Raw genomic sequence first — 18,967 nt, forward strand, 5'->3', positions numbered from 1 at the left:
GACTCATGGGCGAATGTGAGTAAACAGAGGTCACTTGCGGTCCAGTTTCCCGTGCGGGCAGGAATCACGCAGTCTGTGCAACCATGTCAACATAAGTCTCGTTTTTCCATGACAGGGTGGACTTGGACCTGTTGCTTGTTTGCCATGGCTCTCTTCGGGACCGGTGCTTGGACATGTTGTTCATTGTCACATCTGTTGATAACACAATCAAAGAAACTGTATTATTATCGCTATCAATCACTATGGCCATGGATTAAGAAAAAGACAACCGATTTAGTAATTTCACACAAGAATAGGTAGGCCCTACTTGTATATTATGACGAGTATATTATGTATATTGTAAACACAATTACATTTCATCAGTAAAATATTACGTCTGTGCACTTACTATCATTCTCGATTGAGAACTGAACGACACCTGCGTCCTCTGCGGTGCTGGAGAAGGAGAGTGTGATGCAAACACATTCCTAAAAAAATAAAAACAACTGTGTTAGCATACATTATCCAAAGATGGGCGATTAATGGGTATGGACGCACAATGCATGTAGTCTATATATCTGTTGATGGGCCATAGGACGGAGAAATATCTATTTATGGGCCATAGATGCGTCACCGCGAGCTGTTGATGGCCATTATCTGCGCACGCACTTACAGCATTTCAAACATTTACACCTGCATTCACAATCATCTGTGGCAATATTTTAGCGTGTGTCATAGGCTAACCAAAACCGAACATTTATATATAAAAATATAATGTCTAGTATTTAGACAGTATCACATTTTACCGGAGGCTGAAATATACTATTTGCACGAAATCATATTTACACCTAATCAGATATTCGCAAAAGTCAGTATTTTTAGCATGATAATCAGTGTCATAAGCTAATCAAAACGGATTGAAACACAATATGTTTAGAGAGTAATATCACATTGAAACACGACCATATATACGAATGTTAGGGATATTGTAAGGCAATCTTTCCTGTAAGATGTCAAAAGCTAACCAAAACTAAGCAAAATATTGTCTGAAAATTCACATGAGTTCTATATAATCAGAAAAGAATTATATAAACACTAAACAACTTACTCGAACTTGTGTCCTCGGCGGGATCAATTCGCTCTTGAAAATGCAGCCGTTCTCCGTCTGAGATGCAACCGTTTCTCTGAGGAAAAGGTGAATTCTTCCTCGCTGTCCATAATCATCTGGAGGACGACTTTACCGGAGAAGCGTGCCATCCTCAAAACGCGATGAACTATCCGTGAATCGGACAAAAGAAACTGCGTGTTTCATGGCATTGATCGGAGGGCGTGTGCGATGCGTATAGATCGCCTCAACTATTAGCATGTGAATAGCGCCGGGGGCGTGGCGGCATCAGCTCATTAAAAATAATGAAGAGAGAACGAAAAACTGCGCCTCTCCATGGTTTCAAACGGATTACATAAACTAAGAATATGTGTTTTTTAATATAAATTACTTAATTTAAAAGAAGAGAATTCTAGCTTCATAAAGACAAATGTCTCGTTCCTGAGTGACAAGTATTCGCTGAGATACAGTTCATTTTCGGACGCGTTTCAGAATGGACTTCCCTGACAGAGAGAAGGCAGAACTCGCATCATGTTTATTTTTCTTTATTTGGCGAAAGACACAACACTTTGTTTTTATTGTGAGTATACACAAAAAAAATAGAAACTTAACTGGATCGAATGATGTAAAACACTTAAATGTAAGATCAAAACCAACAAAGTATTTTGAATCTCTTTTGCACTGATAAGAAAAAAAACGACTAGATCACGCCGGCGTGATTGCCGACCCCAGGGGGTTAAACAAAAAGATGTGCACGGATGAGCTATTTACAATAAATACTACAATATTCTATTAAAGATAATAATAGTCCATTTTCGATTTCATGGTGACTTTAATATCAAATAAAAATATGACACTGTCTTTCTCTTCCTGTCTATTTCTCAAGGTTATCAAGCAGATCTGGCCAAACATTGCAGAAGGAGATTACGGACTACCTTACTTCATAGATCCACGCCAGCAACTGCTTCATACGTATATGCAGCTTAACCAATGTAGACTTGGTCTACATGAAAACTGTATATATTATATATTCTGTTCATGGTATTTAACACTCAATTAAATATTTTGAAATATTGTCTTGGTCGCACTGTATAGATTCTGATTACTTTCGTGTGACTGATTGAGCTATTATGTGTAGCTAGTATGAATAGCAAAATGCTGTGTCCAGATTTGACTGTAATACAAAAAGCTGTTTCTAAATCAACATAAACTCAACTTTGACAAAAAGTAACTTATAAAAACCCAGCATCCTGGGGAAAAACAGCATCTTGATATGTACACATATAGGGCTATACAGCCATCTAGTGGTTACGCGATGGCATTGCAGGTGATAAATTGTACATAATTTAGAGACGCTCTTAAAATACACGTTAAAGGGAAACAATATTATCGTAACTCATTTTAGTAAAATAATAATAATAATTCTGGGATCCTCTCGATCAGTAGACGGGTGAAATGATGCATGCAGGAGTGCAGATACTAGGCCTACATTCAGCAGCATCAACATTACAAACTGATATGAGCAGGACACATGCACTGAATACACAGACTGAATATTTTCAGTACGGACTCATATAGTCAGCCTACTGGTGCACAGCCTGTAAAGCAATCATGCTTTATTTATTTACCTTCATACATAAGGCTGCAGGGTGGCCGCGGGTCCTTATATAAAAAGTCTTATATTACATTTCCTGAAAATAAGGCCTTAAAAAGTATTATTTTGTCTTATTTTCAGATTTGATGGGTCTTAAATATTTTTTCTCATGTCACCGCGAAAATGCAGTCAATCTGTTCAGCCAAATATATTTCTTCCCGGTAACGTTAGTCTATGCGCTGCATTGTTTATGGTTAGTTCAGAACGTAACCATAGTAACAGAGCGTACTGCTCAGCTTTTGATTACGTTAGCGAGTGTAGCCTCTACAGCAACGGTTGATACAGTAGGTAGCTAATATTGCTAGCAATATGGCGAAATGCAAGTTCAATAAAAATTGGCTTGAAAAGAACGAGTATTCTTGGTTAAGGTCAGTACCTGGAAATGCTTACGAAGCATACTGCGTTGTGTGTCGGAAGCAATGTTGTTTTCGTCAACGATGACGATAACGCAATTATTTCGTTGACGCACCTTTTTTTTATGACGATAACGTTACGATGACTAGCTAAAAATGGCTCTAAGGTGACTAAAACATGACGAGACGTTTTCGTTGACGAGACGAGATGGAACGAAAATGATTAAGTCTGACGTTCACAATGCATGTCATTTCTGCCTATTTTGCGTGAAATCGGTCGGTTTTGAGCTAAAAAAAAAAGGAGCAGCAATGCCTCATTCTAATCGTTGTTGAACGATGTACGATCAATAATGAAAAAAATCCCATAATGTACGATAATTTCAGAATTGCCCGCAAATCTGAATCTCTCGAAATCTAGATAGAGCGAGCAAGAGCGCGCATGTGTAGCGCGCACAGCAGAGAAAGGGAGCGAGAGACCTTGCGTGTGTGTGCTAGTGTGCGTGTGTGCCTCGCGAAGCGCATGTAAGGACCCAACCAATCGAATTATTCAGAAAGTCTAGTTTATTATGCAAAGGTTTTAAGGTTAGCTGTTGTTTTATGAATTGCAACTTGCTGAAACCTATCAAACCTAAGCCCATTTCCAATACTTTTTAACCTAAATTAATTTATTAAAGACTAGGCTACTTTTTTTTTTTTCTTTTTTTTTTTTAAACTAAAATTGACTAAAACCTTTTTGTGTTTTCGTCGACTAAAACTTGACTAAAACTATCAAGTTTATAAGTGACTAAAATGTGACTAAAACTAAAAAGCATTTTCGTCAAAAAGACTAAGACTAAAACTAAAAGGGCTGCCAAAAACAACACTGGTCGGAAGAATTTTCAACTTGGGACAATGGGGATCAGAGCGGTGGAATCGCATGTGCAAAGCAAAAAACACCAAACTCACGTTAAGCCAAAAAAAGTCTTAAATTTAACTTGTTTATTACTGTATACACCCTGATACACGCACACATTTATTCACATTTACTTGATTGTAGCATTTGTTCATGGGACCTAAATGTTCTGAAAATATTGTAATAATAAATATAATTTTGGACCGCAATGACATTTTTGTGTTATCTTTTTGCATTACACACATTTCTAAATGTTCTTAAACTCAACTGATTGTCATGTTACCATACTGTTCATTTTGAACAAACATCAGTGTGTTTACTTGGAAAGATTACTGTATATTTACACTTTTGATATGTATTTCCATCATAAGTTTGGTCTTAAATTTTATTTAGATGTGGTATTAAAAAGTCTTAAAAAGTCTTACATTTAACTTGTTTATTACTGTATACACCCTGGGCTGTAAAAATGTAGCTCATTTACATAGTTATAGACTTCTGATGTTTAAAAATAGCTATTGAATTATTACTGCGGGTGTTTATGAGCTGATAATGAAATTATAAAATGTCAAATCAAAAAGATAATTTGTCATGTGACCATTAGCTGACATCAGAGAACCATGAACAAGCAAATATGTTGTTAAATTACTTTAATATGAACCTAAAATCTACTGACCTAAAAAAACGACTATATTGCAGTGTTATGGAATAATAAATGCATAAAGAAACAACAGATTTGCCCTATATTAGAGTTTTGGCTGCACATTTTTATCTTCTACAACTTAATCTTTCTTCATTTTACAGCCGTTGGAGTGGAGGCTACATCAAACAATGAAGATGATCAAATAGTGCTTGTAGTTGATCTCAGATGACACATATATCTATTTACTGACTTGAGATTGAGATATATTTGAGCTTCTCATGCAATCATGAGGCCCTATAATGAGTCAATTGTCTCTCAGGGAGTGATTTAAAAGTCTAATGTAATCGATATTGTGTCTGTATTTCACAAGCTGACAAAACCTGACCGTCAAACTGCAGCCAACTCAGATTTGTAACATAACATGAGTGTATATCCTATTTAAAGACTCCATTTTTGTTTAGTTTTCCATCAAGTTTGAGTTGTTTGGAATAAATTCAGCAGAATGGTTCAATTAATTTGTAAAGAGTTAAAAGCAAACCTAACGTGTCCTCTCCAACATCTTTTTTCAGTTACGAGGGGGATGCCATTATAGACTCAAAACTTCTCGGCATGAAATGTGGCGTGAAGGGAGTGCAGGTGAGATTATGTGTTGTGAGTTGTGACCGCACATTTGATACATGGTGCCACTGTAGAAAATAAATCTTGAAAGATAATTCCATTTGCATTCTTTCAGCTTCAAGGAAAGATGTCTGTGGTTTTGGAGCCACTGTAGAACGATATCACATTCATCGGAGCCGTGACCATTTATTTCGACAAAAAAAACAGTGAGTGTCTCAAAATTAAGAAATAAAGCCAATAAATAACCTTTATTTTTAAGAGTTTATGAAAAATGTGGGTTCTTCTATGGGTGACTATATGATTCTTTGGAGCTTAAAACATTTTTGACATTACACTATCTCCCAGTTGACAGACAAGTCTTGAGCCGAGTCCCAGACTAAAATGCATGTTTGAACTAGGGATGTCCAGATCCGATCACGTGATCGGAAATCGGGCCCGATCACGTGGTTTCAGACTCGATCGGAATCGGACGTTACCTCCCGATCAGGACTCGGATATGTATATCAGTGATGCGCGGGTTGATCCAAAATGAGCGGGTGCCTGCGGTTACCCGCGGTTACGAGTCATCCAAATTTTTTTTTAATGATATTCGGGTCACGGTCGGTCGGGTAGTTTACCTTTGTAATTTATATAGTACTAGACACAATGTTCTATGAAATACACAGGTCTACACTTTATTGGCTGAATGCGCGAGGATGACGCACAAGCTCAGTCTGCAGATGAAAGTGGGAAATCCTTATTTACCTTTTGAATGTTGAGCGCGTTATTAACTTTTGAATAAAAGCTGACGCGGGACAAAATGCACGATTTCCCAACGCGTTGAACTGAGCAATGCCATTGTGCCATTTTAATCGGCTACTTTTAAACGCATATAGCTCAGTAATGTCAGTTTTATGTACCCTATTTGCTGAGAGGGGGCGGGATTTTTGTTGGGAAAGTCCGGGGAGAGACGCACACTTCAATTAGACTGGATAAACACATGCAGCATCTTAATTGTTAAGAAAATGAAACGAAATAAATGAATAAATCAAGCCTTTATTACAAAACACTAGGCTATATCATACAGCATTCTGAAAAATGCGCACCCCTAGTTCCTCCGTCTACGGCCCATGACGCGATGAGCATTTACTAGCTACTTTAAAATACGCGGGTCGGGTACAATATTTTCTTTCTTTTTTTTGCGGTCCGAGTTGCGGGCGGGTTAGTTGAAAACGTTGGTCGGGTGCAGGTTGTTGACCCGCGCATCACTGATGTATATATATTCTCATTATTTTTTAACACATCTATAGTTATGCGGTGGCACAGAGTTAGACCCTTTTTAGACCCACACAGAAACAGCAACGCGTGCGGCATGACATCACTTTGTTGACATCACCAAAAGTTAGGGATGGCCCGATACCACTTTTTCCAGGCCGAGTCCGATACCGATACTTTCATTTTTGGTACTCGCCGATACCGTAACCGATACCTGTATTTTTTTATTTTCAATTAATTTAATTCATGCATTTTTCATTTTTAAATGTATTGGTAGAGAAACCAAAAGAATGTCAAATCATATTTGTTTATTAAATGTAAACTTAATTTGTTCATCAAATATATTTAATGCACTGCATATTCATTACTGTATAAATTAAATATAGATGGATCTTTTTGTGAAGTTACAAAAAAAGGCAGCCTATTTAGTCAAGAGATAATCCTTTGTCTGGTTAACATTAAAACACAGCAGCAGATTAATTCAACTGCTGCCCCTTTAAGACCGAACGCACGGACCCCATTTGAATTATACTGTCTACGTTCACTTGACATATAATATACTTTGTTTACTAGGATACTCGCCAAGACGGGCGTTTTTACATAGTTTTGTGTGAATTCATCCGTACAAGCGCAATAGTGAAAGAATTCCACTCAGTGTTCGCGCGCTGTCTGAGGCGATGGTTTTCGGGGCGCGCGCTTTGGATGTTTGAAGTTCATGTAACTTCTTGACCTGCAAATGTCCTGTAATAATGTCGTTAAACATAAATAAGGTAACAGTTCATGTTTTACTTACATATACGATTTAGTTTTAATCCAAATATACGTGCCGAGTGAACGATCAGCAATCCAGAGCATTCAACAGAAGTGCGCTCTCTCTCTCTCTCTCTCTCTCTCTCTCTCTCTCTCTCTCTCTCTCTCTCTCTCTCTCTCTCTCTCTCTCTCTCTCTCTCTCTCTCTCTCTGGTCAGTTAATGTTAATAATAAGCTACATGCCTCGTTTTACTTTCTTTGCCATTGACATCCGACTGAACTACAAACTTTTCACTGACGTCTGATGCGCTCGACCAGCTCGCGCTTCGGTGCCGCGGCGCGCTCAATCCACTGCGCGTTTTTCTCTTATCAGCTCGCGCACCACAGGCGTTACTATATTTTGTTTAATATTTCACTAATATGATACATTTACTTCATAGACAGCCTTCTTTTTTATCCCCATTATAATTTCTGTTGTCAGTGCTTCTTTGTCTGGACACAAACACTGTACACACGCTGCCTGGTATCGGTTGTTGGTATCGGGGCGTTTTTACGAGTACGAGTACATGAGCTCAGTATCGGGCCGATACCTGATACTGGTATCGGTATCGGGACATCCCTACCAAAAATGAAGAATTTATGTTATTTATTACTTGATTGTTTAAGCTACCTCACAGAAGTGCTCTGTTTGTTAACAGAGATGTTGAATGTTAAAATAATAATTCAATAAAAAAATAAGGAACATCCTGGATCTGTTTTTTCGCTCTTCTTTATTCTTTTTTTATGCACGTATTATAGAAGTATCGGATCGGGACTCGGTATCGGTAGATACTCAAAATCAAATGACTCGGACTCGAGGGCAAAAAAACCTGATCGGGACATCCCTAGTTTGAACTGAACATGTTTTAACTGAAAGCAACTTGCACTGACATTTTTCAAGATATGTTGCTTTCAGTTAAAACATGTTCAGTTAATAATGTTTTTATTATGTTTTCTAAGGCACGTTTATAAAGCTAATTAAATGTCCTAATTGAACTAAGGCCTAATCCTGGCTTAATCTAAGCCTATAGGATCTTCACACCAAGTACATTATTAATTCTTGGTAACATCCATTAACTGAGGAAGTTGAAACCCTCCTGGGTTCTTTGAAGCTCCATTGAACTTTAAAATGTTCTGCATTATTCTTCTTGCAAGTGTGTACTGATCCTTACTGTCTTTATTCTTTCATTAGTGCTTGAATTAGAATATTACTTTTAAGAGAATCATGTGATCTTAATCTTTTTCCTCTTTGTTGTTAGGAATTCACCTTCAAGAAGACTGGTTTGGCCAAGTTTCCTTTGATTCAGTAATTTTCATTCATTACACATAGTGACACACACAATAACATTTTATTCAGTTCAGTCACTCGCTGTCCTGATCTACATCCATTTCTTTTCTTTTTTTAATCTATTTCACACTTTCTGTCCCTGTTCCTTTCTCAGTAAATTCATTCACAAAGTCATCATGGACTGGATTACCTCGAACCTGGTTGATCCATATAGTTGCTCTTTACAACTAGTGCCAGATCTGCAGGGTAAATTGACATAAAAACAGGGTGATGGAAACATAGCTAATGCTTTCATCTTTAATTTCCCTCACTCTTTAATTAGGAGATTTGAAATTGACACATAAAGTGACAGTAAAATGATAAGTGTCAAAGCTTGATGACGAATGAGCAAAGTGTAAAACACAGGGGACTGATAATGAATGTTAGCAGTGATTAAATGCTCATGTCATAGTAACAGCAACAAAGGCTTTGTATGTCATGGTAACATTCACCTTACGTGTACACGCCTACACAGCAAAATCCCCAGTGTTAAATCAACACTGCTCGGAGCATATATGGTCCCACTCTACAGAGTGTTAAAATAACACTGGATCAGTGTTAAAGGTAATGAGATAATTAAGAGATTAATTAAGTGATGATTGAACATTAATGATGAACACCTGCTGTTAACAAGCACAATCACTGAAGGAAAGAGAAACACAAGAACTACAACTGACTTTTAGTCACAGCCGTAGATTAAATCAACTGAAGATAAAAATAAGACATTCAATCTCTGAAGATCTCAACAGTGAACGATTAAACAACTCCACAAACAGCATTATCAGCTTCACTTATTACTAACCAGACTGACTTTATTTCTGGTATATGTCTATGGACAAAAGTTTAGATGTCGATGTTTAAAAAAAAGGTCACCATTATGGTGATCATTTTCCCCTTCAGTTGGGCAGTTTGACTCATGGCATGTAAAGTGCAATTTTGGTCTTTGTAACAATATTTACCAAAACTCATAATATGTTACAAAGGAAGCTAAAAATATGAAATGTCCAGGTGTTATCGTTTTCATTATTATAAAGATGAAAGATTCACTAATCTTATCCCTGACAAAAAACAAAAGTTGTTTTTAGTTATTAATAAAGTCACTTTTTTGACACAGAGCAGTCATCCTGAATAAATTTTTTTTACATACATTGAACAATTTTTTTGAAAATTATTATTTTTATATTAGAAACAACAGACATCAAAAATCTGAGTATGAATCTCAACAATGGTGACATGCTTCATGCTGCAATGCATGCTGGGAGCCATGATTTGTATACTATGGTGCCTCCCATAATGCATTGCGGCATAAAGCATGTCACCATTAATGAGATTCATATGGGGATTCTTGATGTCTGTGTTTTTGTCCAAAGATTACTTTCCGAATAATTAAAAAATAAAGATTCAGCTTAATGACTGATCTATAGAAAGAAATTAATGTTATTGAAAATCGATTAATACCAAATAATCATTTTCAGTAAATGATAACATTTATTAATATTTGTACTTCATGATGTTGAAAACTATAGGCCTATCACCTGACCATCTTTGTTTCTGGCTTTCTTTGCAACCTTTGTGTGTTTTGGTAAACACTGTTACAATGACCATGAAAATCAAATAATAAAAAAGAGAATCAAATTGCACAACTAAAGGCAACACTGTTCACCATAATGGTGATTTTTTTAAATGGTGACTAAAACATCAACATCTAATCCTCTGTTAATTCTCAATAAAACTTCTGTAGACGTCTGATAGAAATAAAGTCAGTCTGGTTAGTAATAAGGGAAGCTGGTAATGCTGTTTGTGGAGTTGTTCACTGTTGAGATCTTCAGAGGTTGAATGTCTTATTTTTATCTTCAGTTGATTTAATCTACGGCTGTGACTAAAAGTCAGTTGTAGTTCTTGTGTTTCTCTTTCCTACAGTGATTGTGCTTGTTAACAGCAGGTGTTCATCAATAATGTTCAATCATCACTTAATTAATTAGTTAATTATCTCATTAATTTTAACACTGCTTCAGTGTTATTTTAACACTCTGTAGAGTGGGACCATATATGCTCCGAGCAGTGTTGATTTTACACTGGGGATTTTGCTGTGTACTACAGAAAGGTCGAATGTGATTACTCCGCTCTCTTCTGAAAACTTTCACAGAAAATCCGCTGGATGAATGGTTGGATGCAGAAGAATTCTTGACTACAGAGAACATGGCAGATAATCCCTTGTTAGCAGATTTGCACAGAGAATGAAGAAGAAAGAAGCCAAAAAAGTAAGAAAAACAGATGTTTTTTTGTTTGTTTAATCAATTCAGGCCTTTAAATCAAAAATACATTATTGAGAGAAAACAGACTCAGACCTGCCAACCTGTTCGCATTTTGACCTCAAAGTACGCTGGTCTGATTTGTCACTCTAAACTACGCAAAAACCTGGTGCAAGCGCTGTCCTCAAATCAAGCAACAGCAGAAGAAGAAGAGTTTGACCGATCATAGCGCTGGTTCATTCCCAAAATAGCACGCCAGGATGATTGACAAATGAGTAAGGCTTATGATTGAATAGAGACATCCATCCATCCATCCATTTTCTTCCGCTTATCCGGGGCCGGGTCGCGGGGGCAGCAGTCTAAGCAGAGATGCCCAGACTTCCCTCTCCCTAGACACTTCCTCCAGCTCTTCCGGGGGGACACCGAGGCGTTCCCAGGCCAGCCGGGAGACATAGTCCATAGACATACTCCAGCGTGTCTTAGGTCTTCCCCGGGGTCTCCTCCCGGTGGGACGTGCCTGGAACACCTTCCCGGGAAGGCGTCCAGGAGGCATCCGGAACAGATGCCCGAGCCACCTCAGCTGACCCCTCTCGATGTGGAGGAGCAGCGGCTCTACTCTGAGCTCCTCCCGAGTGACCTAACTCTAAGGGATCGCCCAGCCACTCTGCGGAGAAAGCTCATTTCGGCCGCCTGTATCCGGGATCTTGTTCTTTCGGTCATGACCCAAAGCTCATGACCATAGGTGAGAGTAGGAACGTAGATTGACCGGTAAATCGAGAGCTTCGCCTTGCGACTCAGCTCTTTTCTTCACCACGACAGACCGGTACATCGACCGCATTACTGCAGCAGCTGCACCGATCCGTCTGTCAATCTCCCGTTCCATCCTTCCCTCACTCGTGAACAAGACCCCAAGATACTTAAACTCCTCCACTTGAGGCAGGAACTCTCCACCAACCTGAAGTGGGCAGGCCACCCTTTTCCGACTGAATAGAGACAGCAATACAGAATCCCGCTCGATCCCCCTTCCACTCCCGCCGTCTGACGGATTTCTTAAGCGAGGACAGTACAGTAGTCTCGGTGCGTCTGACTCCTCACGGTAAACAGGCTGGGGGAGATGTGGAAATATTGAATTGAGTTAACTTTATCCTCTGCGTGATCGCATGGATTGACTCTAAAAATACGCTCTGTCATTCATAGTCACTCTGAACAATATAATCTAAAAAAACTTGAAATTGCTATGGCTTTATGAAAGTGCTCTGACTTGTGGATGACTGACAACTGCGAGTCTGAAATGTAGCATGAATGTGTGTAATGTTATTGTGTTAAAAATAACGTCTCTGGTTTAGGGCTGGACGATATGGCCTAAAAAAAAAATCCCCGATTTTTTCATAAAAAATCCGATTTACGATTTATATCGTTTTTTCCCCCCCTATTTAAAATCAATCTGCAGATGACAAATAAATTGTTTAAAACAAGTTTTAGCTAGCCAAGATGGCAGGCCCTGCCTTTGTAAACCGTGAAAATGTAACATAACATAAAATCGGTGTAAATGTAAAAAAATAAAAAAAAATAAAAAAAAATCAGTTGGTGACTAAAAAGAATTTTATTAAGTTTAGTGACAACACAGTGTTTACATGGTACACTGACTGTATGCTACTGTTTTTATTACTGCTCACAATTTCAATTCTTGTGATTTGATTCTGATCTTGATTCAATATCGATTCCTTTGGATAAATATTAGGTACAGTAGATACGTTAATGTGTTATGTTAATTTTTCTTTCCCAAAAAAACCTCACCTACTGTAAACATACAGAGCCCTGTCAGCTGGTATTATTATTAAAGGTTAAAAATAACATCTCAATTTTATTTTAATGCGTTTTTTACAATGACAACGTTATCATATTTTAATGATATAGGTAAAAATATAATAAAAATGTAATATAGTTATCATATTTAGCAAAATACTCCTCTCTACAGACAATTGTTTAAGTCCAACTAACGTGCTATGGTTATTAAACGGCTTTCCTGAGGTAAACGTTACCCGACTGTTCTCCAGCTGTTTATGGACCTCTGTCCGCGGTTGAAAAACACTTGATCTATCGATTTTATTACATTACATACTGTATCTTTCAAATTACCTATTGATCATTCGTGTTTATTTATATTAACTAAGTTTGTAGTAACAGATGATCGGTTCACGTGCCGCTTGAACTGAGATCTGTCTGCGATCTGTCACGTCACATTTACAAGCGCCAAAACGTTGTTTATTGTTTGAATTTTGTAATTAAATTGACAGAATCTGAGATCTGAGAATCAGATATTATAGAGAAAACCGATTTTCATTCAAACACATCGATGTACACTACACACTCGAGTTAATCGATAAAATCGATTTATCGCCCAGCCCTACTCTGGTTACTATCGTAACCTCGGTTCCCTGAGAGGCGGGAACGAGACATTACGTCAACTGAGACGTATATGGGAACTGTATAAAATCACGCCGTAAGAGCAGAGAAGATAAGCCCAGAATGGGGTCAACTGCACTCACACATAAGCGACAGACAGTTCCTAGCCAAGGAATACTCGCATCTGATAGGCAGAACTAGGCCAATGAAGCGTCAGCTCCAACCTTATCAAAATTTGCATATCCTAACATAATGAACGTGAAGGCTGCACTGATCAGGGCAGGCACAACAAAATATGCACTCAAGCATGAGAGTTAAACAGTGTCGACAGCGTTTGCGGTGACCGCTGCATCAACCTAATTGCCATAAACGCAGAGTTAGCAGCTAATGGTAACTACTGCATAGTTGGTTATCTACAGTTTCATAATATATGAGTAAGCTCAACTCACCGAAAGCACTTGGGACGCTACGGACGGTACGTCCAGCTTGTAAAACCTGGCGAATGTGTTCTGAGAAGACCAGCCAGCAGCAAGACATAAATCCTGAATAGACATACCTTTTTGACCAGGCCCATGAGGAGGCAATCGCCCTCGTAGAATGAGCTCTGATGTTAAGGGGACAGTCCTTCCCCTGGCATTCATAAGCCAATGCAATAGCATCCACAATCCAGTGAGAAAGTCTCTGTTTTGAAACAGCACATCCACCAAAGCACACGAATAGCTGGTCCGACTGCAAAAGGCGGCCGAACGATCCACGTACATCTGCAGAGCCCTGACAGAGCACACAGCGGTCTGAGCGTCAGCGCCATTCGAGGCTGACGGCTCAGCAGATAAGGCGGGCAGGGAAACAACTTGTGCTCTGAATGGAGTATTGAGTGACTTTGGAACATAGCCAGGTCTCGGCCGGAGAGTGACGCTGCAGTCGCCCGGTCCGAAACAGATGCAATCACCGTTCACCGAGAACGCGTGTAAGTCACCAACGCGCTTCGCCGAGGCGAGAGCTAGAAGTTATGCCGTCTTCAGGGAGAGCTCCTTAACTGTAATCGAAGCTAGGGGCTTGAACGGTGGTAGAGATAGAGCCCTCAAAACTAGAGCTAGATCCCAAGGGCACAGAGGGCGGCCGTGATGGACACAATCTCGTCGCTCCCCTGAGAAATCTGATCACCAGAGCGTGCTTACCGATTTATTGCCCGTCGACCGGGGAACGAAAAGCAGCAATAGCGGCTACATACACCTTCAGCGTGGATGGTAAACTCCCGCTATCCATTCTGTGCTGTAGAAAGCGCAAAACATCCGACACGGAACTGGTCCCCGGGTCAATATCTATGTCCTTGCACCACTTAGTAAAAACTCCCCATTTCAGAGCGTAGAGGCGCCTGGTTGAAGGCGCGCGCGACTCCGCGAGTGTGCTCAGCACTCGTGAGTGCAGAGTATCTCACTCATCTAAGGTCCCCGCAGCGGCCACACATGACGGTTACACAGCTCGGGGCTGGGGTGCCATATCGTGCCGTTCGCCTGAGACAGCAGGTCCTTTCTGAGGGGGATTCGCCATGGAGAGCCATGATTAACTCTCTCAGGTCCGCGAACCAGGGCTGATTCGGCCAGTTCAGCTGTGTCACTGTACCCAAAGGAACTCCTGGGCTGAACATGTCCGGGTTGCTCCACGGTCTCAGAGTGCTGACGCAGCTGTGAGTGACCGTAATGCGCTTGTGGCCTGAGGACCAACCCCTTGGCGGAACTCGAGTTTTCAGCCAAAACTGCAGCGGCCGCATATGCAGCAGGCCCAGATGGCACACTGAAGAAGCTGCCGCCATCAGTCCCAGAAGCCTCTGAAATTCCCTCAGTGAAACAGACCTGCCCGGTCTGAAACGGCGCAGAGTCAATGAGATTATGCGCTCTTGAGAGAGGTGGGCTCGCATCGCCACAGAGACCAAACATACTCCTAGATAGGTTATAGTCCGATTCGGGATAAACACGCTCTTCTGCATATTCACACGCAGTCCCAGCGTATCTTGGTGGCGAAGCAGTGTTTCCACATGACTGATTAGCACATCTCTTGAGTGGGCCAAAATCAGCCAATCGTCCAGATAATTCAGGATGCAGCATCCCGCTCGATCTGAAGGGGGAAAGCACTGCGTCCACACACTTTGAAAATGTTCGGGGAGCCAGGGCTAGTCCGAACGGTAGCACCGAATACTGATAAGCCGTGCCTTCGAAAGCAAACCTCAGGAAGCGCATGTGGCGCATCGCAATTTTTGAATATGAAAGTACGCGTCCTTTAAATCCACTGAAGCAAACCAGTCCCTGGGACGAATCTGTGCCAGGATCTGTTTCAGTGTTGTCATTCTGAACGCGCGCTTGTGAAGTGCTCATTGATGGGTCTCAGATCCAGTAGCGGACCACCATCCTTCTTTGGCACCACGAAATAGCGGCTGTAGAATCCGCTCTCCTGCTCGCTCGGAGGGACACGCTCTATCGCGCCCTTCTCGAGCAGACCGAGAACTTCCTGCCTCAGAACGGGAACGTTTTGGGGCAAAGTCAGTGACGGGACCACGCCATTGAAGCTGGGTGGCCTGCGTTTGAACTGGAGAGAATATCCGTGCTGAATTATTCCCAGTACCCACGGTGAAACGCCCGGAATAGCCTCCCACGCGTCCATGAAGTGACACAGCGGACGCGTTAGCTCTATGGCCGCCGTAGCCAGTGACGATGTGTTTTGACTGGAGCCCCGCCCCCGCAAGTCTACAAACACTGGCGGGAGGGCGGCTCGCGGTGGGCTTTGTGTAATGTTGGCACTCCCGCGCCCTTGAGAGGCCATTATAATTATGGGCTGTGACTCTGCGCTGCTCTGGGGCAGGGCGAGTGACACAGTGTTGGGTGCAAGAGGAAGAAAAAGCTCTTTTTGTGAAGGGATACATGTTTTTATTGTGGAACGCACACAAGCACGACTCCACGGCGTCACCAAAGAGGCCGGAGGGAGTGACTGGAGCGTTCAGTAGTGTCTTGCGGTCCGAGTCCTTCAGGTCAGCTAAGGTTCGCCATAGGTGCCTGTTGAGGACGACCATGAACCCCATGGAGCGGCCGATGGCCTGTGCAGAGCGCTTGGTGGCCATCAGCGCGAGGTCCGTTGCCGCGCGCAGATCCCTGATGATGTCAGCTTCCACTGCGCCGTCCTCCAAGGATTGAAGCAGCTTTGCCTGGAACACCTATAGGATTGCCATGGCGTGAAGAGCTGAAGCTGCCTCCCCCGCAGATGCATAGGCCTTGTCTGCCTGGTGGGCCGTGAACCTGCACGGCTTGGAAGGCAGGCTGCGGTCCGAACCCAACGCATCCGAAGATGGGCACAGGTGCGCGGCAACGGTCTCCTTGACGGGGGGCATGCGCACATACCCGTGGGCTTCCACCCCGTCCACGTGCGCTAACATGGCCTGCGTGTTAGAGTGGTGCGCGCCGATTGGGGCGTAGCCCACGACTTCACCACGTGTTCATGAACGTCTGGGAAGAACGGGGTACTTCTCCTCGATGCAGTTTGACGACGGCTTGAATGGAGGAACCACGAGTCCAGCTTGCTTCTCACCGGAAAGCTCGCGTCCGCGAAGCTGACAGCATCGAAAACCTCGTCCTCGGGCGGGGAGGGCCCACCAGCGGCTCGCTGGCGGCAGTGGGCCTCATTCCTACTGTTGCTCGAGCCACTTCCCTTCTGGCTCTGAGGGCGCGCACTGGCAGCTCGGCGCAGTGGGAGCACGTTTCATCAGTTAGTGCCGCTTCGGCGTGGGCGAGGCCAAGGCACGCGACACAGAACTCGTGAGGGTCGGGCGGGTCTAGGGGGCCCGCACATATCTGGCATGTAGTAGCCATCGGATGCGTTGAAGAAAAAAGGTTGATTAGTCCTCTAATGCAACTTCCACGATGACTGCTTTTTTTGTGATTTCTAGCATGAAGAAAGAGATTCTGGCGCAATTGTCGCGCCCATGCATTTTATACTGCCCGCGAACCTGTCAGTATTTGCATGCTTCGCGTCAATTGGCCAGCTGTCCCACAGCTGGCGTTAGCTTATAAGATTTCAGCAAAAATGGAGAAGGGAGGAGTTCCTATATACGTCTCAGTTGACGTAATGTTGAAGTTACCGCCTTGAAAGATGAAGAAAGGCGTGTGTTTGTGTAAGCAAAACTGTGAATATATAACCCCACCCAAACCCCGTGTCCCGTCCCACTGATGGTACTCAAAAATAATTTCAAGGTTGGCAGGTCTGCAGACTATTAAATAACTAGATTTGTTTAATAGATGAAATTACTGTCACACAACAGCCCAGTTCTCCAGTCGAGCAGTTTTAATGATTCTTAATATTTTAAACATTATTTAATTGTGTTACTGTGTCAAGCAGGACGAGGCAGAGATGAGCGCCTGTCTCGAGTGTTTCACGGAGGAGCTACGGGAGCATAAAAGCAGGAGCGACGACAGTGAAGAACAGGAGAGGACCAGGCCTGGACATTTTCATTACATTAAATCATTTAGCAGACGCTTTATGGTTGACACCCAGCTGAATGGAGAAGTTGTGATGAAGTGCTGGGTTGTCGGGGGACAGGCGAGTGGCGTCCGTGAGGGAGCGGAGTCTCCACCGCTGGCCGTGGGCCGGAGCCTGCTGCCGTGCGCTTGATGGGGAGTAGCCGTGAATGAGGAACTTGAGGAGCGTGTGTGTGAGCAGGTCAGTCAGCGCACCTCCACACATGCAGATTATTATCACTGTTTAATGGCTGCCAATTGATTAAAACAGTGAATAATGATCTCTGTATTAATTATCTTGAGCCTGCTGAAATGTTCCTTTCAACTGTGCATTCTGAATAATAAATAGCTAAATATATTTATCCACTAAGCTGCAGCCGTCCTATAGGCTCGTCTTCTCATGAACTGTTTTTTCTCTTTCTGACATGTCATACCTGTTGGGTTTACATTTTTAAATGAAATTGAGTATTAAAAGGATTGCTTGTGTGCGCTGGTGTTTAATCCAGTCTTTTAAGATGTGGTGCCCGAGGTGCCTGTACCCATGTTAAACAGGCTAGGCTATTTAATCAATAACGCACACAGCGTAGAGGAGAATCACAGTCAACTACTTTGAATATTATAGCATTTTGGGCACAAACATGTAAATAGTGAAAATACTGACATTGAAAAATGACACAGAATGGTTAAAATATTTAATCCCAATAAACAAATGTTGGTGGTTCGCACTGAAGTTATTCCTCTGTTCTCACACACTCACTAGTTTAGATGAACACTAACATATCATTGACCACAGTACATTGAAAGTAAACATAACCAGAAATAAGTGAGGCGTACTATATCATTCAAATATTATAAAGTTGTTGTTGTAATAAAATCCGCATTAGGCCTATATTTAATTTGAGTAGTTATTTTTAACCTTAATTATACCAGATGACAGGGCTCTCTGTAGCCTATGTTTACATTAGGTGAGATTTTCGTTTGAATAGTCTAATTTTAGCGTAGGCACGTCACGTTAAGTCCCTCCCCTTCCGGTGGACCATGGGATCCCTTTCGGAAAAATATTGTATGGTAGTCAATGGCGAGAGACAACAAATATTTTGATCTCGTTTGAATTGTGCCCTGAATTACACATATGATGTTTGTCAATTTAAAAGATAATTATGAAAGTCAAGAAAGTTTGGACGGAATAAAAAGATA

At 41.6% G+C, this 18,967-nt stretch overlaps 1 protein-coding gene and 1 long non-coding RNA gene across 2 annotated transcripts in view; both read left to right on the forward strand.

The window, feature by feature from the left end:
* LOC307003863 (Golgi apparatus membrane protein TVP23 homolog B) overlaps nucleotides 1-18,967 on the forward strand; it is a 291,916-nt gene that overhangs the window by 199,755 nt on the left and 73,194 nt on the right. The gene's annotated exons all lie outside the window — the stretch shown is intronic.
* On the forward strand, nucleotides 8,224-17,925 carry LOC307001517. Its single transcript, XR_013798258.1, has 3 exons — nucleotides 8,224-8,817; nucleotides 10,757-10,871; nucleotides 17,652-17,925. It is a non-coding gene; the product is annotated as an uncharacterized lncRNA (long non-coding RNA).

The sequence above is a fragment of the Phoxinus phoxinus genome, assembly GCF_949152265.1.
Source record: "Phoxinus phoxinus genome assembly, chromosome: 1".
Lineage (NCBI taxonomy): Eukaryota > Metazoa > Chordata > Actinopteri > Cypriniformes > Leuciscidae > Phoxinus > Phoxinus phoxinus.